A 26776-nucleotide genomic window follows, 5' to 3' on the forward strand; every position below is an offset into this window, starting at 1 on the left:
CCAGGAGACAGATTTGATTTTGTTCAGTTTAAAGGCATCAGAAGTAGTTTGATGAAGACATTTAAGAAGGAACAGTACCCTCCAATCTTTGGATTAATTCCTATTTCAGACTCTCAGCTTTTGGGAGAATGATCCTGGATAGGGAGACATTAGTATGATTAAGGTCTACACCCACATACATTTACCTGCATTTATCTCCTTACAATTTGTCTCTGGTAATGCATAAAATAAAGGACATGCATGTATCTCTTAATTTTTAATAAGAAGTTAAAGTAGACAAATTATCATTTAAAGCTATCATTAAACAACAAATTAATATTTTAATAAGAGCAGGTAGTAATTTATGTTGGTGTGAACTGGTCCAGAGCCTTTATTGCTCTGGTATCTCCAGCTATTAACATTACCACCATGTCTTATGCAGCCTGACATGTTCTGGTGGCAGAGGCCTAATGCCAGGTATCTTGTTTCATTTTGCATACAATAGAAGTTTGGAGTAATTGAGACAAAACAAGATTTCATGCTTGAAAATGTAGAGAAGAAGATTTTTTGGTTATAAATAAATAAATAAATATATATATATATATACGCAGATATGTATAAAATTCTAAAGAAAAATCATGAAGACAAGCACTTCAGAAAGACAGGTGTGGAGTGGAAAGGGGGAAACCTTCACTCTTTTTACCAGAATTCAGAGGATTAACTCCTAAGTGCAGTACTTCACTCATTAAATAACTCTTTCCTATGACATTGTGAAAATGAAAATCACCTAATCTATAGGTATGCTCCAGATGCTTTGTTTGCTGTTGTTCTTTTTAAAGAGTTGTGATACCAACTAAATACTATGAAAAGGATTTAGCAGCAATCAGTGCCTTACACACACTTTGGTGAAGAAAATACAGAGACAAGTGGAACTCAAAACCAGGGAAACAAGATACTGGATTTAGCAGGTCTCTTTTCTGAGGTGGAGCTGTGTCTGTGAGAAAAAGAGAGCTAGAGACCATTAAGCAGCAGACTGGAAGTTGTCAGTTGTGGTGAAGAAGTTTGTGCTGTTAAGGATGACCACAATACTGCAAATTAAATCTTGGTGGTGAGGAACATTGTTTCCTACCTTACAAGGCAGAAATTACAGGTTTTCATGAAATCTCACTCCAAGCCAAAGGAAACATAATGATCCTGTAAGTCCCAAGGGCTCTCTACCTATCTCTGTCTGGAGAAGAACAAAAGAAAAATATATGATATTTCTTTAGATTGAAGTGATAAGTGAGAAAATGAAGTTTGAGTGCCTTGAAAATAATGGAAAGAAAGTCTTGGTTTAAGAAGAGTTAGAGGCCCTAGGGAAGCATTTAAAAAGAATCACATTTCCAGGGCCATCCAACTTAATTAATCTTTCAAGCATGAAGGATTTTAAAGAGCTTCAGGTGCAACTATAACAAAGTTTATGCAGAACTAATGATCTCCTGTAGAAACTGTCTCTGTATGGATTAAGGTACACACAACAGACCATCATACAGTTTTATTCCTCTGGGAAATCAAACACTGTAATCGTACAATGTGAATAGTTTATCAGTATCTCAAAACACTCTTGTACTGAGATCAGGTTGAGTAAGTACAATACTAAGCTTCTTATGTTTCTTATGTTATGATTGGATTCATTTGCTTCCAATTTCAGGGGGTTTTTGCAACTTTATTTTCCCCTTATTTATAACAGTGGGAGATCTGGCTACTGAAAACTGATCGTGGCTTTCAAATACTGTGAGTTTATACAGTGTTTTTTATAATGGAACTCAGTTTGTTCATGTTCCAGGCACTATCAATACATAAATGTAATATATTAATGATAATATGATGCCATTTCTTTCCCTCACATAAATTAATATATTTCTATGAAGAGTCTGTTCGTTCTGTTTGGCTCCACTCATAAATTTTAATACGACATATGATGATAAGATCTAGAGATTTATGTGAAATAGCTTAGTGCTTTCAGTCTATTTACAGTGCAAAGCTTAAGTGGCTATAGGTAACCTAAAATGTGACAGACTTTGAAGGAAGGATGAGGAGTAATGGGGTCATTATGCTCATCACTGAAGTTGATCTCCTTATGTTCTGATGTACACTTCACAGGGACAAGACGAATATGTGGATTTTTTAGTGCTCTTCCTTGGGAAGACAGTAGCCTGCCAGGTAAAAGCTGGAAGAGTCAGTGCAGAGGGGGCAAGAAAGACCACTCAGCAGCAGCAAAATGAACTAAAACACCTTTGCTTACTGCAAAATCTTTTATTCTTTGAAAAAGTTGCACTCAACTCTGTTGGAAAAGGTCCGTGGACTCCGGCGGAAGGAGGAATTGCAGACCAGCCAATATGGTTGATAAAAGCAAGCTTCGTTTATTAGCAATCCAGAGGCACTTATATAGCATACCAGCTTGTTAACTCTTAATTGACTCAAACCTATCAAAGCGCATTTCTGCTTCTACATAATTAGACTACATTGGCAAGCTTCTACTAGTTATGTTATGATTAAAAGAATTCAGAGTTCAGCCTCCCTTCTCTGGGTCTTATCTGCACAGCTGCACCTCTTCAAAACTCCCTTTTTGTTCTCAGGCCTGTTTCTCACACAGGGATTTTCTCATGGAGACAGTTTCTCACACTAACTTTTGCTTGCAGGCCTATTGCTTGTACAGTTCTTTTATTGATTTGTTCCCTTTATCAATGATCCATGTCCCTGATCCTTTAACCATTTTGCAGCAAAACTCTAGGGTTATTAGAAAGGACCTAGTCCTCTACTGCTTTGGTGAACATGAATGCCATGTAAAAAACTGCAATTTGGTTTACAAGCCTGAGTATCTTTCCAGTCAGTGCAGAAAGAGGGCTCCAGTGCTGTAAAAAGCCTAGATTAATTTTTCCTGTCCTGTCAGATTCTTCACTCCTTGGATCGTGCTGTCTCATCTGGCATTTGTCATAGTTAGAAAGCTTTTTTCCTGAGGAATAAATAAAAGACTTCTGTCTCACCTCTTAGAGGACCAGAAGTCTTCTTTTAAACTATTTATGTCCTCTTCTTACTCTGCAGTCTGCTGAGCAACATATAAATTTTAAACAATATTTCACAAATACCTCACAATCTTTCAAAATTATATTGTAAAAGCTTGACATTTTTTAGCTGTTGACTATACAAACACTTTTGTTTAACCATTGTTCTTTAGGCTGGTGGCAAATCTACTAGTTAAAGGGTCTCGTTCCAAGAAAAGAGAATTGAGTTTCTTGCTACTATTTGCATCTTCCCTAAGCATTTTGAAAGAAAAAGGATTTAGAATTACATTAGCATAAGCATGTCCTGTCTTTATTCAGTCTACAAGATATTCTGTCTTTCTGCATGACAACTTATCTTTCCAGAAAAGAATAGCATGGTAGTCATGGCAGATGTTACTGGTATGAAATTCAGCACTGGGAAAATTTGCAGTTTTTCCATATACATGACGAAAATTCATGATGATTTTTTGTCTTTTTGAAAGTTTAAATAAACAACAATAATCGTGGTAATAAATATTTAAAGTAACTTTTGAAAGTGTGAGGCTGCATATGGGAGGAAATAAGAAAATATAAAGGAAAAGCTGACACCAACAGAGAATGTCAATTTTGTTTTACTAGAACTTCCACACAGGAATTTTTTGTAATGCTTTTAGAGGCATTTATAGTAGGGAAATCTGCCAAAATTTGGATTTTGATCCAGAAAATGTTGGAACTCATTGGTATGATCTGTTTCTTTTGGAGAGTATCCATCTTCTGTTTTTCCTTCAACAAGCTGTTTACTTTTTTGCCATCTCATAGCTCCGTTCATTTACTACCTCTTAGGCAGTGAGTAGGCAAAGTTGCCTGTTTAGAGCTACTTTTTGGAAGGGCAATAGGCTGTCATTACAATGTTCATTCATTGCAGGGTGGGACTGATGAAGCCATGTTTCTGAGCTGCCTCAAGTCGCAAAAAGCAGGGCAATTTCCCTCTGCCCATAGCATTACACATCCCACCTCTTTAGCTCCTTCCTGTCTCCAAAACTGAAGTGGGATGCAGGTGCTTGTTACCATTATTACTCTTGTGCAAAAGTGAACAGTGGCCGATTGCACATGGAGCCTTATCATTCTAGTACTGTATTGCCAGGTTTGTTTTCCTAACTAGTGATGTACAGTGATCTCTTCCAACATCATTAGGCTGGAAGGAGCTGAGGGCATCATTACTGAGAGTTTGGCAACCCTGACAAAGAGGTTGTTAGGTCTGCTTTAGGAGATGAAATAAGAGCTCTTTAGTGTGATCCTAAGGATCCAACAAGGCTTGTGGTAAAGGTACAAATAAGGCTGAAAATTGTCTCTTGGTTTTGGGTGGGGCTTTTTATCATAGAAAAAAGGGGAGAAAAAGAGCAGGCATTGTCACAGCAATTGACTGTTCTGTTTGAAAAGCCATGACTAATAACAATATAGCTCTGGACAGTGGATGCTATTCCATATTCCTCTATGATGACCAAGGATATTTTCATAGGACCATTTCAATGCTGGATTTTTTTGTATGATTATTCCTGAATGATACTCAGATGTAAATTATTATTGCCTTTAAAAGCAATAATGAACTATTCCTTTAGTAGTGCTTTTAGAAGCAAATTTATGCTTAGAAAGTCTTATGTATTTTACAGTGTTGAAAATGTAGACTTTTTTTCTCAGACCTAGAAGATGTTACCAGTCCTCCCAGCTTCTGTACCAATTCCTATCAGATAGTGATAATGTAATTTAATGTTTATTATTAATTTCCATTAATTCATTTGCCTGTCAAGCTTCTGATTTTGCAGTGTGTTCCTATTTTTATATGCTGAGTATTTTTAATGACTAAATAATGATGTACATAATTTCATCTTTGTGCATGTGTTATTATACCCAGAAATAGTACAGTGATATCCTTCTTCTTCATTTGAACTGGGAAAATTTGCACACTGAAATCTTTCTGGGTAGAACATGGCAAAAAGATTTGAGGAACTTGAATCCATTAATGTTTCATTTACAATTCGAAGATTCTCCAGAACAACATGGAAGTCCATGACTGCAGGGAAAACTGCATCTACTTCTCAATGTTCCTGTTTCCTTATTTGCAAAAATGTTTTGCTAAATCATCTTTCAGTGAGACTGAGGATTTGTCAGTATGCTGGACTAAATTAAAGCTATGGCAGTTGTGTGCACTGGTTTTTGTACCAGCTTTTACAAGCCTGAGGCAGCTGGACTAGACAGGCATCTTTACAGGTAAAAGGAATTCTTCAGTGTTAGTATGCCACCTAACCTATGCCTGGAATTTGGAAGCATTTCTAGACTGTCAAGTGCAAGTTTGGTGAAAAATAACACCACAACAGTTTTCATTAACAACCACCTCATGGTAACATCTGGCAATATCTGCATGTGCTTTGGACGGAAGACCATTTCAGCTGTATATATGCTATGGTTCACTCCTGGAGTCCTGCAATGTCTGAATATCAACTTGGTTTTAAAGTAAAAAATGCATCTTTGACTTATGTTGTTAAAAGCTCTTCTGTGTGCAAGCTTGTGGACAGTCTGAGGATGAGGAAGGACTTTTCTTGTTACTGAAATGAGATTACTATCCTGAGGATAGTTTCCATCACTCTGCTCCCAGGTGCCTCCCAAGTCATAGGCATGGAGAAGCCAAAATGATCCTTTCCCAGCTGAATCGCAAGATTTGGAAGTAGTAAGCAGGGGGCAGTTTGTGGATTTGAGTGGGCATTTTTGATTGTTTGTTTTGCGATTGGGTTTCTTTTTTTTTTTTTTTTTTTTTTTTTTTAATGGGTACTGGCTGGAAAAATTGCAGATGACTGTATGAATTGTTTATGTTTGGACTTTTATATTACTGCTGTAAAAGGAAAGTCCCCAAGTGAGTAAGTAAATCAGTAATGAAATTGAATAAGTTGTTGTGTGATAAATTGGTAGAATAGCTCCAATGATTAATTTATTCTTGGCTTTGTCATTAACATCAGCCAACACAGTAAATACCAGCTGAACTAAAGATTAGAACAATACTGGTATTCAGTGCAAAAGGAAGTTGCCAGTTATGCAACATATGTAAAATATTTTTATACAAGGTATATGTGGATGCTATCAATAAGTAAATGTATTCTTTGCCACACCAGTGATACATTGGCATAATACATTGGGATTTATTTTATTACTATAAGAAAAAGTAAGAGATACTCTGAAGAAATGATGTACTGGAAGGGATGAAATTTGAAAAAAATAGCACTAGTCTGTGAAAAAAACCCCATGATTACGCAATTAAAGAATGAAATCAAGAGGACTCCTACTCCACTTGATTACAGGTTAGAAGATGCTTTGTTATACAAAGGATTGAAAGTCTAGACCATTGATAATGGTAATTACATAGGATGGTAATTCCTATGTACAAATCCTTAATGAAATTGAATCCTAATAGGGCTACTGATTTCTAACCTGAATTTAATTTCAATTGAACACATTTCATTCAGCAGCTTGACACTAGAGGCAGAGATAAAGGGTCAAAAACTGCTTTTTGAAGGATTGCAAAAGAAAGTCTTATATAGCAGCAGGGCTCTCTCACATGATAACACAGGAAGCTGTCACAGAGCTTGTTATGATCTTTTCATTTAAGGTAAAAAAATATTACCCAGAACAACAAAGGCATATTCTCTGGTTTATATTTAGCTTTATACTGTCTCTTGTTATTAGCCTAAAATTCATAGCCAATTCACAGCCATATCATTTTGTGTTAGCCCTGACCTCCCCTCTCTCCTTAATATTTATTTTCTGAAATATTTATAGACTGCAATAGTATCTCCTCTCAGCCTTCATTTTTTTAGGTGAAAAAAGTTAAGCGCTTCCATTCTCTTGTGTAAAATAGGCTTTTTATTCCCCTTTCTATCTTCACAGCCTCTTCATGCACCTGTTGCAGATGGAGAAAAAGTTTCTAGGAGGTGAATAAGTTCTGTCATAAATGAGGTTTTACAAAAAAATTACACTAAAGCATTATTTTTCGCTATTACTCTGGAAAATACTTCACACTCTAAGATTGCAATATTTTTTTTCAGAGCCCCAGAGCCAGGCTCAGAGTTATTCCATCATCCACAAATCTGTTCAGGTCTTTTTTTTTCTTCCTCTTTTACTTCCAGTGGCTGACTTCCCTACTTGCAACAAAACTTTCCAGTTTTCAAGTGCAAATACCTGTACCTCAAGTAGACATTGGAAGAAGGGTTTAAGGAATTTGAGGTGTCTGTGGTTCATGGCTGTGAACACTTTTCTCAGCTTCTTTCTAACTTTGTTGACAACCAGTCCCTTTAGGTATCATCTTCCTCAATGCACTTTAGTAGCTGTCAAAATCAGATTCGCCACCTGTCCAGGTAGGGAACTGGAAAGTGAACTCGAGGACAAAATGCAGAAATTCTCCAGGGTCATCCAATTACCCCGCTGGAGTTCCCAGATGGCTTTCTGTGCGGTCTCCTGAGGATATTTTGGTACATAGATTGTACATTCCTGGTAACTTCAGAAAGGAGGTAAGTTTGAGGACACACTGTTCCTACCACCATCCTTCAGAAGTGATCAAGATGTAACTAGGAGAGTCCTTTTTGTGTTTGCCACTGAGGGCAGGGTTTGGAGGAGATGTTGGCACTGTGAGCAGCTACTTTCCTTTCCAACACCAATGGAGGAGCTCTCGATACTTTGCTGATGTGCAGTAATTCCCTGCACATCACCTTACTTGCAGGTACCCTGGGAACATCTGAAGTTCTTGATTTTCCATACTTCACACCTCAAACACAAGAATCAGAAAATCTATCTTGTGCTTAAACATTCCCTAAATTCAAAAGCCTTTCTCTGAAAACTGAACAGAAACCTAACAAGTTTTGATACAGTTGTTTATCAAACCCAGCTCAACAGGACCAAAATAAAAGATTCTGTGATTTTCTTCAAAACAAAGCTGATTATTAAATCTACAAATTGTCCTCAGATACTCCAGCAGTAGGAAACCATCCATGTTTCTTATTAATTCAAATAGAATTAGGCAACACCACAGGTATTTTCAGTTTCAGATTATGAACATTTTGCCAACAATTTCCTTTATTATTTATAACACATCTACATTTTACCATCTCCTAACATCACTTGTCATGTTTTATATTTTGCACTCTATCACCTGTGCTACACATTAGTGTGAGAAGAGCATTCACTGTGGATCATTCTTTAAACTCTGAATAATCCTGTTGATATGTGTGACCCTGACTTTAATCGTTTGGTACAGTTCTTTGAAATAGCACACACATAAGCATGTATGTATAAATTAAAGAGGAAGAGAAAAAAGGGGAAGGGAGATTAAGGATAAAGAGAAGAGAGAGAGCAGGTCTAAAGATCAAGACACATCTGGTAACATTTAGTGAGCATTACAGAAAAATAAATGTGCACTGGACTTGATGCCATTTTGATGTTTGTCTTTTTTCTTTTGTGTATTCTCTGTATTCTTTGCACATGTATTTGGGGTCCTGTAGCCTATTATTGTATTCTAGCTAGTTTTCCCAGTACTTTTCCATGCCCTTTCCCAAGGCAGAAAGACAAAAGATATTCCAAGGGCCCCTATCCTGTCTTGGTTCTGCCTGGCTACCAAGGTTGAAAAACAGCTCTTCAGACACATTTTCATCAACAAAGTACAGTCCCATCCAAGGGGGGGAGGACTTAGAAGGGGCTTGACCCGGGGGGAAATTGCATCATCGCTTGGTTCTTTTTTGTCAATTACGCTAATTTACCAAACTTATAAAACTGTATGAACTGCCATGGGGGCGGGGCTTTTGTGGACCTTCTCCATAACTGCCCCTGGCTTCCAAATAAAGACCCTCTTTTATATTACCTCCTTACTAAAATTATCTTGAGTTTCATTTCCAGGTTGGGAAAAAGGCAACAGACTAACCACACAATGTATACTGTAAGGCCTCGCAGTAGCTTGCAAAATATTGTAGTAACAGCTTTGGATCAACTGCAATATTATTATCTAAATGCACAATGGTATTGTGCATTTAGATAATAATAGATTATTATCTATTATTATCTAGATTTTAAACACATTTTTCTGTTGATCCTGTTCATGCCACTTAACATTAATTTCACCTTATTTTGCAACTTTTGAAAGTGTTGGATATCCTTAGAATCCTGAAATAATAAAAGAGCAAGTAACAGGACAGCTCTTAAAATAGCAGTATATTGATAAAGAGATAAGAGAAAATAACTTTTTTTTTCCCTGAGGAGACTAGGCACATATGAGGTCTGCCACAGGTGTCAGTTTAGCTCCCATGCCTATATCCATAGGCTGCTGCTTGTGAAAGACTTACATGCATGTTGCACTGGTACGGAGTGAGTCAGTGCCTGCTTATTGGCATGGACAAAGGAAGAACATGAGCAAAGTTTGCAATCGCTATGGAAACTGGCTCTCTGGTTGCTCTGTTGGCACATCTGTCAGGGACAGCAGCTGTTCTAGAGGATTCCTTCCAACAAAGCTTTTCCTGAGATTTGTATCTGAGACCAGGCCCAGCACTGGAGGGTTTCAACAAGAATCCAGCAGTCTACACAAGCATAATTTTATTCTTCACTTTGCCCTTGTAAGGCAACTCTGTTCTCTTTTCGGTGTTTAGAGAACTTGCAGAGTGAAACACCTGCAGAGGTGACATGCAAATCCCTTCTACTGTGTGGTTCACAGCACAGGTACTGTGTCAAATGAAGAGAGAGTCCATCTAGGAGATAATGGAGAGCTTCAGTCCATCTAGGAGATAATGGTTCTCCTTCAGCCTGGTGCGCGGCCTCTTAAAAACTTTTTACTGCTTAATTTAAAGTTTGGGCACAAATTATTCTTATAGCAGGTTTTGTTTCTTATGTGTGGCTACTGTATATAGTACCACATCCAAGTTCTTTCTGGCATCAGCCTCAGCAGAATCATCCTGCATGAAAGAGGAGAACAGGGTGTCTGGGGATGGCACCACCCTAAGGAATCCAGCCCCCAGCAAAGGCATGGATACTCTTAGGGCTGACACATGCAGGCAGATTGGAATTTGCATGAACCAAATGCTCTTGTTAAGATAGTATTTGTCTTTAGATAGGCCAGTCAATTTGAAGTTCGTTTTGTTTAATTTGAAATATGTTGTCTTCAATAAATTAGTGTTCAGAACACTGCATAGACATGTTGAAAGGAAGGTAGATGTCAGATGTAATTTTCCAGTGCCAATGACATCTATGAGGCTGCTGAAATACATGGTGAAATTTCATGAAATCCTGTGTACTCAGTAGGTAGTAGCTCAGTCTTTTTGTTCTGGTAACCCTTTCAAAATCTGGCCATGATTTTTGATTCCAGTGATAACAGGCCAAGGAATTTTTTTGCATCATAGAAATAGCTCACTGTTTATAGCACTTCTTAAAAGAAAATCTCTTAAAAGTTTCTTGGGCATTAAGGTATTCCTATAGCAAATGCAGCAATTGCTCATGAAAGAATGTAAGACTACAAAGTAATTTGAATTTAAGCTGGTGCGTACCAGCCCAGTTCAGCTGTCTTGATTGATACTGTTAAAATTTAATGTAATTAATGGGTGAAAACAAGAGGAAAGAAGAGTCACACAACCAGCTGATAAGTCACAGACCTCCACATAATTTTGTGTAATTTTCCTTTCAAGAACTGGTGCAACACTACAATCTCTTTCATTATTTATCTATTAGGAATATGCATTTCCTTGCCTTGAGGAAATATATGCTTAGGCATCTAAAACAAAATTAAACACTCAAGAAAGCAGATTACTGAATTTTCTAATCCTGATGTATTTTTCTATTGTACTCTGAGTTAATATTTTAATATCTCGCTGGAAAGCAACTTTTAAGTCTTTGTTTTTATGATTTATATTGCACCAGAATCCCTAGTCCACTATAAAAAAACAGTTACTTGTTACCTTTTTTTTAATATATTTGACTTTAGAGAGTAGATATCATTAATTTTTCAACTAAGTTTATGTAATTAATGATTCCTTTATATCCATGTATATACAAAGAGTAGCCTTCTCATATTTAATCCTTGAAAGCTACTAGGGCAGCACATTTTGCATTGGTTAGAAAGAATTCAGTCATGAATATCATTGAATTGTTATTTGATAGCCAAATCTTTTAAAATACTTCATCACATTTATTAATGTTCTGAGTTGAAATAGAAAGCGTATTTCTTTGGCTTTAATAATCACTGGAAAGAAAAAGCAGATGGAAGAATATACTGTTTTGTCTGACAGAATACTACTTTTGTGATGGAAGAAAGAAAAAAGGGAGAAGGTGTGTTGTCTTTGGCTGAATTTTTTAATTGCGAATAGGTTTGTAGAATAAAATAAGTCCTTTCTAATGGCATTTTGCCATTGCTGTGGGGGACTATTCAGATGACACACTTCATGAAGAAAGACTGCACCTGCTATATGTAGTTAATCTAAAAAGAGGTTTTATCCATGTTCACTGTTGTAGGGGTTGCCCTAGAGTGAGTTGAATCATTAGGTCAGCAAGACCTTCCTGTTTAAATTCTGCTTCTCTGTAGTTCCCCACCAGCGCTTTGATTCCATGTGCCAACGGATGCGTGGAGACACTCCACAAACACGGGGCTGGGCTGGAGCACAGGAACACAAAGGTAGTTCTGATGAATTTATTTAGCAGTGGAATGAGATCAAGATCTGAAGTGCTGCAGGGCATGGTCGTGCTTCACTCTCAGGAGCAAGTACTGCCAAAGAAGGTTCAAAGAGTCATGTTTACAACTATGGAAAAAGCTCCCTGTTGATTTCAATACCTGACATTACACAGATACACAAACTCAATATAATTTGTCCCATCTGTCCCTCCTCATTACTATCTATAGCCACAGCACAAGTATTCCCTTCTCCCAAAATGCTACAGTCCTGCTCTGTGACTGCAGTAAGGACCAAGCAGGGACAGAGGAGGAACAAATAAAAACCATTATCTTGAACTTTCTTACTTACCATAATACACTGGAGTAGTGCTGGAGCGTGTAATTTTTCCCTGGTGTGAGTTGCTTCAGGTGAATGTAATTGAAAGACAGAGAGAGTAGTTTGTCTTCCCAAAGCTATACAAACAAGGGAATGTTACAGATATAGCTTCAGCTTGGGAGATCCTGGACTTCCTGTGTCTTCTGGACAGTGTCATGCTCTTCTGTATTCTGGCAGGTACAGCTGGCCTTTTATTATTCTGAAAAGATATTATTATATTGTTGTGCAGTATTACAAACCATCAAGATGTTTGGAATGTAATTCCAGCTCAGCAGGCTTTTTACAGAAAGTTAAATTAGCCACTGCAGTTAGGTCTCTATAAACACCCACTGCTGGAGAACCAAAGCACCATAAAGTTCTGTTGTATTCTTTCTGATACCAGCATTTTCTGGAAGTGTTGCTCACAGGAATGAAAATGTCCCAAAGCACAGAAGTACATTTATTCAGAGATACTGGAAGTAATTTGGTTGCAGAATTTCAGAGATGCTGCAGGAATCAGGCTGCCCAGAAGGAATTGACTTATCACATTTTATAGACCTTTGGGAAAAGATGAAACTAGCTATCAACCAATTGAATTACCATGTTATACCACCGCCTTTCCTTCATTCAGTTTACCCTCAGGACGACTCAGAATTGCAACAATATTAATTTTCTGTTAAGTTTGATTACGGACTAAAACCTGTCATTATACGCAAAAAGATCCTTTCCTTTGGACTGCTTGAACCACTGTGTAACCATGGCAAGTCTTACCAGCTCACTATCATCTGTTACTTATCACATATCCATAACTCTCAACTTCTGCATTTCTGATTTGACGTTCCACTTTGATTCCATGGATTGACACTTCCCAAAAACCACTCGATTCTGGTCCCTTTTTATGAGGTCTTTCATTATATGCATGTTATTTACCAGACTTTACCTAGTGCTTTTATTAAAATGTAAACAGCAAGTTTTCCCCTCTGTATTAAACACACTCTTGCTCCCTGATTTCTTGTTGGCAAGAGTGTTCCTGTCAGGTAGTTCTTTAATCTCAGCTTGCTCCATTTTTTTTCCCTTCAAGTTTATTATCTCTCTGGCTGGGTATTTTCATGTACTCAGTTCTAGTGCATAATGAACTGTGATTTTCTCCCTTATGAAGGTTGTATAAACCTTCCCCTCCATGGCATCTGCCAGTTAGAAAATGCTTAATGGATTTTTTTTTTCTCAATAGCTCTTAGACTGTAAATTACCAGCAAAGACAATAACTTGCAGATACAGAAAGAAGTTATAGAAGTCACAGAAAACATTATAAAGATACTGTGACAAATTTGGTGTCAGCAATTCAACAGCGTTGTTAAAAAGTTGCAGAAGATGTAGATAAAACCTGTAAAAAGAAACAAAGGGCTGAAAACAATGCTTTATAGGGAATGGTGTGGGGTGTTGGATTTGCATACATAAGGAAGAAAGTAGGAGGTACACACTGAATTTAGGCCCACCAGCTGCAATTAACTCAGATTATTTGATCTATGAATCAGAAGATATTCAAGTCGCCCAATTTCCTTAAATTAAACCCACAGCCTTTTTCTAGCTAAGCCAGATAATTCAGTCTTCAAAAGGTGTGTGTTACAGACAGTGAATAGATGAGTCCCTTCCATCCCAAATCAACCTAGGATGTTATGATTCTATGATTCTATGAAATGATCAGATAAATGAAAGCAAGATGATTCCAGTGAATGAGATGTATCTTCTAGTGCACCAGAAGGCCAAAAAATGTGATAAATTGACCCTATGCTCCATCGCCACGACAAGGAGAGAAAGTGCTGTCCGACTGGTCAGACTTGAGTATATGAGCAGGCACACCAATGACACAAATTTTCTTCAGAGTAGTGGACTAAATGCTCTATTCTTGTGTTGCCAGCCACTGATGCTTCAGAGGAAGATGAGAAAACAAATAAATAAAACCAGCAGGAAGGTTTTTTTGACCCTCTGTAAGTAGTTAATTGAAACTCGTAAGCTCTGATTAACATAATTAGGTTAAAACTATGAGAGGAGTATTGAGATAATAGAAAGGATTCTGAAGAGTTAGATCATAAAAAAGAAATTTAATGAAGAGACAGAAATGGGATGAGATTTCTTAGTTCATAAAGAAGAGGATGAAATTTGGATTTATTGACAGAAAGAACAACTATGCAGACAGGCTGTCATGAAGCCAAAAATGTCTCTGTGAGGTTGCATAAGGAGTGCGTATTTTAAAAATATACCCTATAAAGCCCAAATCTGTTTATTGATAAGACTTTACACTTTCTCACAGAGTTTAATTTTTTTGATATCTACTGCTGGACACTGATCCTTGCAATATTGCAAAACGTCTTCTGTCCAACATTTGCATCTGGTATCACAACCAGATTTGTGAAGTATCTCAACTTGTTTTTCAAGGCACAGAATATAACCCACTACTTCAACAATATCACAATCCCAACAAGGCTGATTTTCAAGTTCTCTGATTGCAGTTTTGGCTCTTCATTTTAATCCTCTCCTCATATGTCTCCACCTTTCTAGTTGTGGTTACCACAGCTGGATGTAGCAACAAGCTATGAATTAAAGGAACGCTGTATTTGCTCATGCCGGCATATGGAATATTTTATCCACTACTGTCAGTCTACCACATAAGGGTGAAATGTGGATCATGCAGTTATTAAAGTAGGAAAAGTTGAACTATTTGTTTGCTAAGAGTGATGGTATTTGAGCATTTCAACAGTTTAGTTGAAGCTGTGATAAGTTCTTCATCAGCAAAAATAGTGTGGTCAAGGTTCAATGAGTGTCTCCATAGAGCACTCGAGTTCCCATTGCACTGTGGAGGAGGAGATGGAAGTGGAGCTTTACGGCTTTAGAATTTGTGAGACAAAACCTTCAGGAGCTTGTACTGCACTGTGCAGATGGCAGACCTCTGCTGATGGTATAGAAGCACAACGAATCTCCCTCTCTGTAAAAGGCAGAGGAGGCTGAGGACTTCTACCAGATGAAGGGCAGTCCCCCTCCTCTTCAGCTTTCTTCTAGACACATTTGTAGCATTTGTATCTGTGGGTCTGCCAAATTCTCTAAAAATGGGTCGTACTTGGACCTGTGTAAGTGAGACAGAAACTTATTTTGGGGGTATTTTTATGAAGGTGTCCTGACTGATTTGTAGTCACTGTGAGCACTGCAAATGAAAAACAAAAAAAAGGGGTTATCAAGAAATGAAGGGGAAAGAAGAAGACAGGCTACCTAGTGTTTCACAGAATGTTTGTTGATGTGATAAATACAAATGAAAACTATTTGCTTTACAGCAAATCGTGCTCCAAAGTGCAGTCTATGTATTTTTCTTGCCTGTCACTGCAGCTGGAGCCGTCAGCCAAGCTAACTAGTAGACAGCATAATTTTGAAAAATTTTACTTCAATAATAATCTAGTTTGTTCATGGGAGAGAAAGAGCTGACATGTTAAGAAATGTTGTGATGAGATATTAATTTCCAGTGGACAACAGGGACTTAAAATCCTTGACAAGATAGATACATGGTTCAGAAACCAGAAATTTGGATACTCCTTTTTTGCCTGCTTCAAGACATACAGTGAGTATATTTCTCAACAACTATCTTCCGAAACAAGTCTTTTTTTTTTTTTACTTGTTCTATCAATTTTATATACTCCTTCCTCCCTCAAGAACAGAGTAAATGAGATTCTTCTTCTCACATGTGTTTTATTTTGCAAGAAGAGAGGGTCTTCTTCTCCTAAAGACTTGTGCAAGCAGGAGACCACAAGCACCAATGTTCTTCACTCAGGAAGCTCCACTTATATCTCAGTTGTTTGGCTGAATCAATAAGCAGTAGTTGGGATTTTTGTTGATCCGAGGCCTCAACTTGCCATCACTTAGAAGGTTTACTTTAGGGTATTATAGTAGGATTCCTAAAGATTATTTCCTCTGCTTCATCCTATGGAGGAAAGAGACACAGAGAAGGCGGACTAAGAAATAATAAAAAACGTGTCAACAATATTCTGCTTTTGAAATGAATATGTATACACAAGTTGCTTTACTCTCAATGTAATGGGGCATAAAGGTTTCATCTACTTCCTTTTCACTGTCAGAATGCAGCCATGGAGGGCTGCTGTAACTAAGAGTCAGTCTTTCAAGTATGCTAATTCAGTAAGTTTGGAAAATGTGTGATTGTAGAAAAGCAGAGAGAGATGTGTGTGGATCATTGTTAGGAAGTTGAATATTACATATTTTGACTTATTTAAATTTAATGAACCCCAGAAAGCACTTTTAGTGTTTACTTTTTCCTCATTTGACTCTAATTAACCTTTCACATGATTCAGATGTCTGACAAATGTGTAGGGCTGCAGGGCTAAGTGCTTTCTTCCATGATTGACTTTAATTAAGCTTTCTCTAGGCTTGAAACCCTTGTAAACTCTGAGAACTTTATTTTAATTGCCTTCTGCCAGATTTACTTATGCTAGACAAATATTATAAATCAAATACAACACTATTAGAAGCATGATGAACTCACTTGCAAAGCAGTAGTCTGCCATGGTGAAATGCATTACACTCACCAAAAGGGCTGTAATGGGAGAAAAAAATGACTGATTTCATGAAGGTAACCTCTGGAGCATAACCAGCTTTTCTTTTTCTGCAGTGTAGGTATGTGAAGACACCAAGTTTCAAAGTATTGTTACTCTTCTCCAGTTTCAGTGGCATTACATCATATTCATTCATACTAGAAATTATTAAGTGGGTCCTCTGAGAACTTATTTCATGTTTTGGACTGATCAATAGGTCTCTGTTGCAGCTGGTGGAATGAGTCAGTTCAATCTTAATTAGGGGACTTTGTCACCTAAATCATGGCGTTTCTGTTGCCTGACTCTGTCCTAAAAGGGTCATCAGGAGAACCAGACAAACGGGCACCAGGCTTGTATAAGTAAATGCTGATTTTATCATTCAAAATACTGCACACAGAAACACAGTTCACTGGCTGTTTGCAGAAATAAATGGAAGATTGTCCATGACTTTGAAATTAAATGTAAGTTTTAGCCAAACCAAGGTTTGTGGCTTTTTTTTAGTGCTTCCTGTCAAATGGTAGCATGTTAACATTCTGTCGGCTCATGGATTGGAAACATCCCTCCTATTCAAATGAATGGCAAACCCTGTTTTCATTCTAAGTTGCTTTGCTATAAATTGCCCTGTGAAAGAGGCATTGTGAGTAGCACAAAGGTAGTATGCTGCACGTTTTGGCTGCTTCTCCATTGTATATTATGTTCTGAGGGATCAACTGAGCTATATTTACTTAACTACACTTCTCCCATGCAACCTCCATATGCTTGATGGGAAAGGTTTGGCTCTCATGCCAGAATGCCATCTTGAGAAAACCTTTTGCATTTGCTGTGATTGAAATGCTTATCCTTAATATAAAAATTTCTGTGGAGCTTTTGCTGGAACAAAGCTTATCAAAACTGTCTTTGTGCTTAATTACAATATAGCAGTGGTCTTGAAATAAGGGGCAACCTTTTTCTTCAGTAACCAAAAACATGAAAACAGATATCAACAGAGAAAACAGATATCATTAACCCTGATGTCTCAATTGTGATGGCTCTGTGTTTCCTTCTGCTTTTTAATCCTTTCCTAACACAATGTAGAATCTTCTAAATTATAAAAAATTCTATTATGAATATGACTTAGATCAAGTTAATTCCCAAAACTGAATCCTTACACCTGAGCTGAAAAAGAGTGCAAGGTTGAATATTGAATCATATTATATTAATATGATTAATATATACATAAATGTATGAGTCCACATACACATTTATATATGCAACTATTTAAAACAGCTACTTTATCTGAATACACATTCTGTACAAAACCATAGACTGACTGCTCCATTAGCTGTATTTATCCAGCTAATATGTGTTGCTAAAGCTGTTGCAGCAAAAGGGTCTCCATGGGGACCAGCTTTGGCTTAGAAAGAATAATTAAGTTTCTGTACCCTGTTGATACTCAGCTTCCAAGAGTGCTAATAAAAACACTGTACCAAGGTGGCAGCTTTCAAACCCCAGCCCAGGACAACAGGACGCCTTAAGCCAGTCGAAAAGCAGGTGCCAGAGCCTGAACACAGCTGTTAAGTGAGGAGAATAGGTGTTAGCTCTCCTAGATCCTGCCAGGGTGGTGGGTTAGCTCCTGACTTTGACATATTGACGGTCCTGTTGGAGAACTTCAGAGAGTTTTCAAGGTAAGCAAGGATTCATGTAGAGAGATGCACAATGAGGAGCTGGTGCACAAAATCATTTGTTTTAAAAGTACTCAGAGCCCTCTAAGTAGTATTGTTTTTTTAAAAAGTGGACATATAAACTATTTTTTGTACTGAGGCTTTTTTTATTCTTGTGAGTCTTTGTATAGTCAGAATCACAATTATTCATGGGAAAAAAATCTACAGCCATTTCCTAGTTTTAATTAATTCTATTTTACATCCTGACACTTTAACTTGCTCTTGATCAGCTTCTAAGTGATCTGTTTGACATGTCTATCTTTAATTCAGAGTAATTGTCAAATCAGGTTGTAATTTATCAGCAATGTGAAGAGTAAGTCTAGCCAGAAAAAGCTATTTTTCTTTTTAGAGTGAAAGTAAGCTATTAAAAAGGGCCTGGGAGATTTAAGAAAAATGGTACTGTCATCTGAAATTTCTGAGTGCAAGAACCCCTTCAGATTTCTAGGAAGAATTTTAAGTAATTTCTGCATTCAATAAACATGACAATGATCTGACTTGAATAAAAAATATTGCCTAAATTCTATTGCTTTATTTCGACTAAGCTGAGGGCCCTGCAATCTATTACAATCTATCCGATGTGGGGTTTTTTTGGAGATATTTTCAATACCATGCTTTTACTGGGTGAGAATGCTAACAAGTGGTATTGGTCTTAAACAGTACTTGCAATTGCAGACTAAAGACTAACATGTCTGCCTCAAAATTTTCTTGGCATGTATTTAACAAACTCTGTGTAGCAATTATAATATCTGAAAAAAGCTTATTCTTTCAGCTTCTTCACTGTATATAAAATCCCAGGTACAGACAGTCGCATCTCTTCCCTATTAATTTTAACTTTTGTGTAACTCCTCTGCCAGCTTCCAGCAGTGGGAACAAGGACCTTACACAGAAAGGTCCTTTTCTAAAACTGATTAAATTACACCCTATGCACATTTATGTTTCTTCTCCTGGCCCTGTGAAATTAAACTAGAGCTGCAGCTGAGCCAAATATTTTAATGAATTGTGAGTTGACAAAAAAAACCAGCCAACCAACCAACAAAAAAAGACAAAACAAAAAACCAACAAACAAAAAAACCAACCAAACAAACCCCCCCCCAAAAAAAAAAAAAAAAACCAGAAAGGGCAGAACTGGGATAATTTCACACTTTAGTGAAGCTGGCCAAAACTGGCATGAAGTTTTGGTTCAGAAGAAGAAATGAAGGAAATACTTTCTATGAGTGTTTCATTTCAAAAGATACACCATGCAATGTTGTGAATTTTCGCAGAATTACAGAATTTTGTTTACAATTTGGAATTCACTAATTTGTTTATGATTATTAATAAAATTTTTTTAAAAGCACAAAACATCACTGGAATAAAAACAGAACACAGAAGATTTCTCCAAATTATATCCTTCACATTTTGGTTGAGACACTGAGTAGAAAATCAATTAGTCACACAGAAGCTCCCTGGTGGGCAGAGTCTGGTTACTTTCAGGGTCATGTGCATAGTTTATTTCTTAAGCCATGTAACTCACATCTGCACAGAAAGGATGAGACTCTGTGTATTGGTATTTCCAAAGAGTGAGCCGAGCTGAGTAGGGACTATGAGCAGTGTGTTCATTACCCACCTGATAGGCACTAAGAATATAGGCAGGCAGCAATTCCTGTGCCACTCCGTTTGTCTTAATGATATTTAGAGGTGATGGGGACTGGTGCTACTCCCTCCACTTCTGTGACCACCATGCTTATTCCTCCAAAGTAAGCTATCCATTCTCCTTTTCAGTGCTGCCAGCACAATCCCTGTTTCATCCCTGCTGTAAAGTCATCTGTACCGTGGTATACCTCCTATCAATATGAAATATTGGGCATAAGGGCACAACAGTATTACTATGAAAAAGAGCAGTGAAAATTGATCCCCCCATGTCCCAAGACCATGTGTTTGTCTTTTATCTGTGGTACTCAGGGCTACATTGTTCTTTTCTTTCCAGAGAAAAAAACCAAAAAACCAAAAAACCAAAAAAACAAGCAAATCCCAACCAATCAAACAAACAAAACCCCAAAAAAATAAACAGAAACAGAAAAGAGAGAGAGGAACAAACACTAAAATAATGGAGCATATAAGAAACCCTAACAAAGCAGGACATGATTGTTGTACAAAGCAGGGTACTTTTTTTTCAGTTAAGTGGGGTTTTTTTGAAATTTCTTCCCAAAAACAGTGATTATTTGAAAAAATACAAAAAAAAATGAACTTGTTGAAAGCATTTTCTTGTTCCTGGATTAGTGGGTTAAAATAATACTGGTTGTGGCTCTGATTTTGTTCATGTGAAACTTACCTTCATAAAGTAACTTGCCATATTGCTGCAGCTGGCTGGATAATGTCTGTTCCTGTGTTTGTCATTACCAAGCAAAGAGACCTGCCAAATTATTCAAAAGTGTATTGCAGTCCCAGCATCTCTTATTATTCCTTGCGCTCCTTCCTCTCATTCCTTTCATGTTGTTCTGATACACAGGGATATAATGAAGAAGTTACATAACTAATTAAAGCAGATGTATTTTTAATAAAGACTTTGGAATTGATTTTTTTGAGAACTAACAAATTCAATTCTCAAGAGTATCTCAACACTATTTTAAAAAGTGTTTGATTTATTCGTTTTTGCTTTGGGGACTGCTGTTCCCATATGGATTTTTCCAAAGACTTAAGGTCTTACCTTGGGTTACTTGCACTGAGTGTGGATAAGCCATGACTGTTTAAGCATGCTGTCAGATCAGAATCGAAGGTGTAACTAATGTAGCCATCAAAGGATCTCTAAAACCGACAGACTGCCTCTGCAGGACTTTGTAATCTGCTTTATTCATAACATTATTAAGATGTAAGTATAGCTTAATTTTTATCATAAAGCATATAAATGAAAGCAGTTGCAATTCAAACATGGGGCTTTGATGGAGGGCTCATTGAAATAATTGAAAAGACTCACACTGGTTCCACTGATCATGGATGAATATCAAACACCACATGACATCCTACTGTGATTACTTGTTTTAATGAAAAAGTTCGTGATTAATTTGTGAAAAATTTGTGAAGATTTATAATGTGCACAGGAAAGAAGGGTTAAGAAAACCAGGAAAAATATTTGTTATATAAATCAAGGTTTTTCTAGTGTGGGAAGTGGAAGAAGGGAAAACTTGTAAATTTTTTTCTTTTTGAACAGAGATCCCAAGTAAATAACCTTCCATTTCAGATGACTTGATTTTTCAGGTTGGATGGCTGGTGGTTTCTTTTACCAGTCTGTATTTCTTTACCAGATCTTGATTTCTTTTCTCTATCTTGTTCTTGTATGAGGTCAGAAGGGAATAATTGAGGAGAAAGAAAAGGAAAGTTGTATCTAGTTACATTTTGGGATCAGAATTCAAAACCAAAGAGAACGCTCAATACATTTTTTCTCACATGGAAATATTTGTAACAAAGATTTCCATAATCATTATCTACATAAAAAATCCCCATTATTAATAGCAGTAGAAGCAGTGGTATTTGAGGAAAAAATTTCCTCCCTAGTCACTTACTAGAAGATAAATCTTTACAAAATATTGAAATCCAAATTCAAAGAACAGTAAATATGCCTAGCTTTGAGTTGCCACACTTTGAATTCTCTTTCTTTTTTATATATTCAAAATCTTCATCTGCGTTGGAAAGCTTGGTCTCAAATAGCTACTTTTTCCATACAATACACATTTTAGATCGCATACTTCCAGATTTGGCAAATTCACCCCAGGATGAGTTCATTCTCCCCTCTTTTAAACCCTCACATGTCACTCTGCATCCCTACCCCTGCTATGTTCTGTTTGACTGGAGCATTGAATTTCTTGCTCACAGATTACCAATCACAGGGAAAGAAGCTGGAATGAGATTAGACTTGATGCGCTGGGGTGCTGTAAGCAATCTCCATGTACACACATGTGTATGTGTCTAGATCCCATGCACGGACACAGAATAAAAAACCTGAAGTTTCAGGTACTTTTTACTGGTGAAATAGCTGCAGGGTGACTGAGATGAATCAAATGACTTGAAAGAACAAAAGTTCAGGGAAATAGGCACAGCAATAATCCCTGTGATTTGTGAACATCGTGAAGGATTTACCACATTCTTGCATCAGTTCACATGATAAATTAGCTTTGGTCACCGCCTTCTGACTCACCATGAGAACTGATTTGCAAACCTGAGGTATCGGAATCTTAAATTATTCTGTTTATTATTGATGAATAGAAAACCATTGTATTAACATTCCCTTATTTTTATTTAAGATTTAAGATTGACTGAAAATGAAAGTTGTTAAGGTAAGTGTTCAAGTTGTACTTGGCATATATTATTTTCTTCTGTTTGCAATTCCCAACACTGTCTTTCAGCCTTCCCTTATTTTAACTGTTCTTTTTTTCCTCAGCTCTTCAGATATGCAACAGCTTCATTTCCCAAACAAAGAAAAACTTCAAATTCTCGTAAAATCTGATGTTTTCCACCCAGCTACAGCTTCCCCTTGGTAATTTGCTTTTGTATATGACTGGAAGGTCCTGGTTTCATGTTCCCTGTTCTCAAAGGAGTGTGTCAAAATCCCCTTCCCATTCTGGCCTTGCGCCACTGTTTATCCACAGGCACTGGCATATGCAATGGGTGCTGTATTGAATGGAGCTCCTCATGTTTTCCCCACAAAAAGCGATCTGCTGATTCACCTTGAACTCCGCCCAGGGGATGAGTGCGATAACTTTAATATACTGTGCTGTCCCACAACAACAAGGACTATCTGCAATGGAAAGAGTAACATGAAAGAATGGAGAGGGAAAGACTGTGTTTCATGAAACCAAGAACCTGCTGTGAAGGTAAGTGTTTAAAACTTGTAGAAGGACACTGTCAAATTACCATGACTTGCTATTGCATCTATTATAAAATCATAATAATAGAGAGGGCACTTCTGTCTGCTAAAGTAATTACTTGCTATGTTGCTTATAATTAAAGAAAAATAAAAACCATATGACAGAACCAGCGATTCAAGCATCTAATAAGCTTTGATAAACAGCTTCTGTAGAGCTTGTGCAAATACAGATTAACTTTAAAAATGCTATTATCCCCAACAGACAGATGTTCAACTACTGAAGTCGAGAGACAATCACAGATAGTAGATTGCATGCTGAGTGGTGCTGAAGGGTTGTCAGTGAAGATACACATGTTGAGGACTTTGAATAGCTCTCCCTGGCTCTCTCAGTGCCAGAAGCCTCCTTTTGACAAATCTGCATCACATTTGAAGGAACAGCGAGGAAAAGTACCTTACCCAGTCAATCTCTCCTGGGACATGTCACACTCATGGGAAGACACAGAGTTTGTTCATTTGAGGTGGTCATGGCTTGAGGTTGACCTGATGTTACCTGTGTGGTTTCTGTAGCTTTAGTCACTCAGTACAATAAAAGGCTCACTAAAATTTTGAATCTTGACTGTCAGGCTGTACCTTTTCTTTCTCAAATGATACCAATGCACAGAGAACAATGCTAGAGTCACAGAATTTCTTCTGTCCAGGGTAAATGTTCAGTCTAGGGACCAAGTTAGGGCACAAAATCCCCTTGTCTGTTGTAGTGAAAAAGCTTATATCCTTCCTACTTGCTTAAAATTATGATACAGATGCTGTGGTACTTCCCTTAGTAATCGTATATATGGTAGATCATTACAACAGTTTTAGGAAAAACCAAAGTTTCAATTGCTTCTCCTAGTTTATGTTTTTGCAGTTTCTAAATTTTTTGAACTGGAAATAGTTAAGTCAGCTCTCACTTTAGTTTGCAGTCTTGTCTGTGTGCTCTGCAGTAGGCACTGAGGCTGACAAACAGTTCTGAAAAACTAGATGAGTAGATTAATTTGCTAATGATTTATTAACATATTTATGTATAGGGGGGAAAAAAAAGGAAAAAAAAGTCACGGTATGGCTGAAACCCTGTCTTAAACCCTAAATTTTACTCAAAACTAACCTGTTAACATCCAGGCAATTGCTATATTAAAAAAAAGTTAAAACGTTACTATTTGCTCCAGTTCTTCAATGTCCTGAATTATTAGTGGAGGCTGAAGAAGAATGAAAAACTGAGCCCCAGACGGTGATGAATATTTCTATGAGAAGTGCTAAGCAATTGCAATAAATCATTATGAAAAGTGGGGAACGTGTGAAACAGGCAACAAATAACTGGAGGGCACTTTTTTGTTACCGGTCTGTATGAATGTCTGCTTGTAACCATGGCAACTGGAAGGCCACGTTTACAGCATTGCTACCAACAAATATTGAAGAGCACCTTACAGCACTTTTCTCATTCAAGCAATATTGGCTGCTTTCCCTGCTGTGCCCTACAGACACGTCCTCTGACCCCAAGCTCCTTTCTTCACAGGAACAATCTGCAAGAGAGCCAGCTAAGCCCTACAAGTCTACATTCCTCACTCCTGTCAAGTGGACTGGCACACAGCATTCCATTTTTCTCATTATTTACTCTGTTTTCAGTGATAACATTGAAGTTTTACAAAGTGGTCCAGCTTACCCACGTGGGACAGGAAGATAACTCTGATTTAACAAAGAGGCAGTGTCGTCCAGAAGTGCAGTAAACATTGTGATAATCAAAGGTCAAATGATGCACTGAGATGTTCATGCCCACTTACTTTTGGTCACTGTACCAAAGCATTCTGCAGTGCTCTGGAACAAACATTTTGGAATAAAGGTAACAAAAATTCAGTTTCTTCTTTTCTTTTGTCCATAGACTCCCTAAGTGCTGTCTGTATCCATGTCCTAAATTAAATGATTACAGGCACTTTGCCTGTAAATGTACATTCTCTAACATATGGAATTATTTGAAATCTTACATCAATTCTAAAGTCCATATTTTTTTGGTGGTGGTGCTGGTCTTTTTCCTTATTGGCCTATAATACTCTCTAGATCAGAAACCGTTTCCTGTTTTCATCAAACAGCTCTCCAAATAACAAAACTATGAGTAGAAACCATGTCTCTGGCAATCTACATGTAGAGGTTTTGGTTAGTGGAATGGAAGTAACAATGTGTTTCTGGTATAATATATATGTATGGCAGCCAGCTGTTGAGGTCAGAAAAAAAAACCTGGCACTATGCCAGACATGTTTGCCAGACGTACTTTATTTCTATTTGCAGTGATAAAGAGAAAAATGGAATTTTTTACAGGCTAATAACTTTTTGATAACGTAGAGATTCTAACACTGTGTTTTGGAAAATGTGGAATCATAAAATATCCTGAGTTGGAAGGGACCCACAAGGATTTTTGAAGTCCAGCTCCTGGCCCTGACAGGACAGCCACAATGATCACACCATGTGACAGAGTAAATATAAATCATCAAGGATCATCATTGTTTTCATTTTTCTGCCATGGTAAATTGAAATTACCTGTATTTGAGTCAGTTTGAAGTCATAAAAGCAAATTAATATAAACAATTGCTGCTTAGTACTATAATTTAATCTTCATAGTGAATTTTAAATCTTTCTGCTGCATGAATTGTTATTAACACTAAATTCTTCATCCAGATGGAAATTTCCTATATAATAGGACTTGTTTTTCATGGAATGTGATAGTAAAAAATAAAAAAAATTTATAATGATTGTTCTGATTTTTCCACTAATATTCATCAATAGCCATATTTCATTCCTAGTACTTAGTACTTATCCTGCATGGGTTCTCAACACTCTTTATTCTGTACCTATGTTTTCCTCTGTGATATAGAATCTATTGCCAAATTTTATGAGAAAAAGGAAAAATATTATAATGGTTGAACTGATCAAATTCACAATCATTTCTGGGGTTTTTGAAATCTGAATGGCAAGCAGATTCTGTAAACCCATCTCTTACACTTGCTTCTCACTCTAGGAGTTTAGTTAGCATCATGAAATGCCCACATTTGGCATGAATAAGAATCTATCGAGTAAAATAATTTTTTTTAAAAATCCTACTTTTAAGAGAAATTGCTCTGAGTTTGGAAGCACTTGCTTCAGCAGTTGGCAATTCCACCTTCACAGTCAAATATACTAGTATAAAAAACTCTTTCAGTCCCTAAATGCTGATTTGATAAAAAGAATGTGAAAGAGGAACTGTGATTTTAATTTTCAAGGAGCTGAGGCCTCACAGTTGGTGCAGATTTAATTTAAAATATTGAGTTTTCACTACTTTGGGGGTCCAGGTTGTGCTGTTTTCTATAATTGCCCTGATGCACAATTACCTAGAAATAAAGAATTCAAAATATTTAAAGGAAAGAAATGAAACCAAGATAATGTCAAAATCATTAAATCCCCAGCTGGGAGGAAGAACCACTCTCTTCCAGTTCCTGGAAAAAAGTCAAAGCTGCCACAAAGTGCAAGTCTTCCAGCTACTTGAAACTAGTAACTAGACCTTTGTCGTGTCAAGAGCTGTGAAGGACAAATGCAAGCT

The 26776-nt window shown here is 37.1% G+C and overlaps 1 long non-coding RNA gene across 1 annotated transcript; it reads left to right on the forward strand.

Moving 5' to 3' along the window:
- The first annotated feature begins 22346 nt into the window (after positions 1 to 22346).
- LOC121665271 lies at positions 22347 to 25062 on the forward strand. Its single transcript, XR_006016304.1, has 3 exons — positions 22347 to 22645; positions 22750 to 23182; positions 23438 to 25062. It is a non-coding gene; the product is annotated as an uncharacterized LOC121665271 (long non-coding RNA).
- The last annotated feature ends 1714 nt before the right edge of the window (positions 25063 to 26776 follow it).

This window comes from Corvus kubaryi, unplaced genomic scaffold (assembly GCF_017639235.1).
Source record: "Corvus kubaryi isolate FWS band 111438036 unplaced genomic scaffold, C.kubaryi_AGA036_p1.0 132, whole genome shotgun sequence".
Taxonomy (NCBI): domain Eukaryota; kingdom Metazoa; phylum Chordata; class Aves; order Passeriformes; family Corvidae; genus Corvus; species Corvus kubaryi.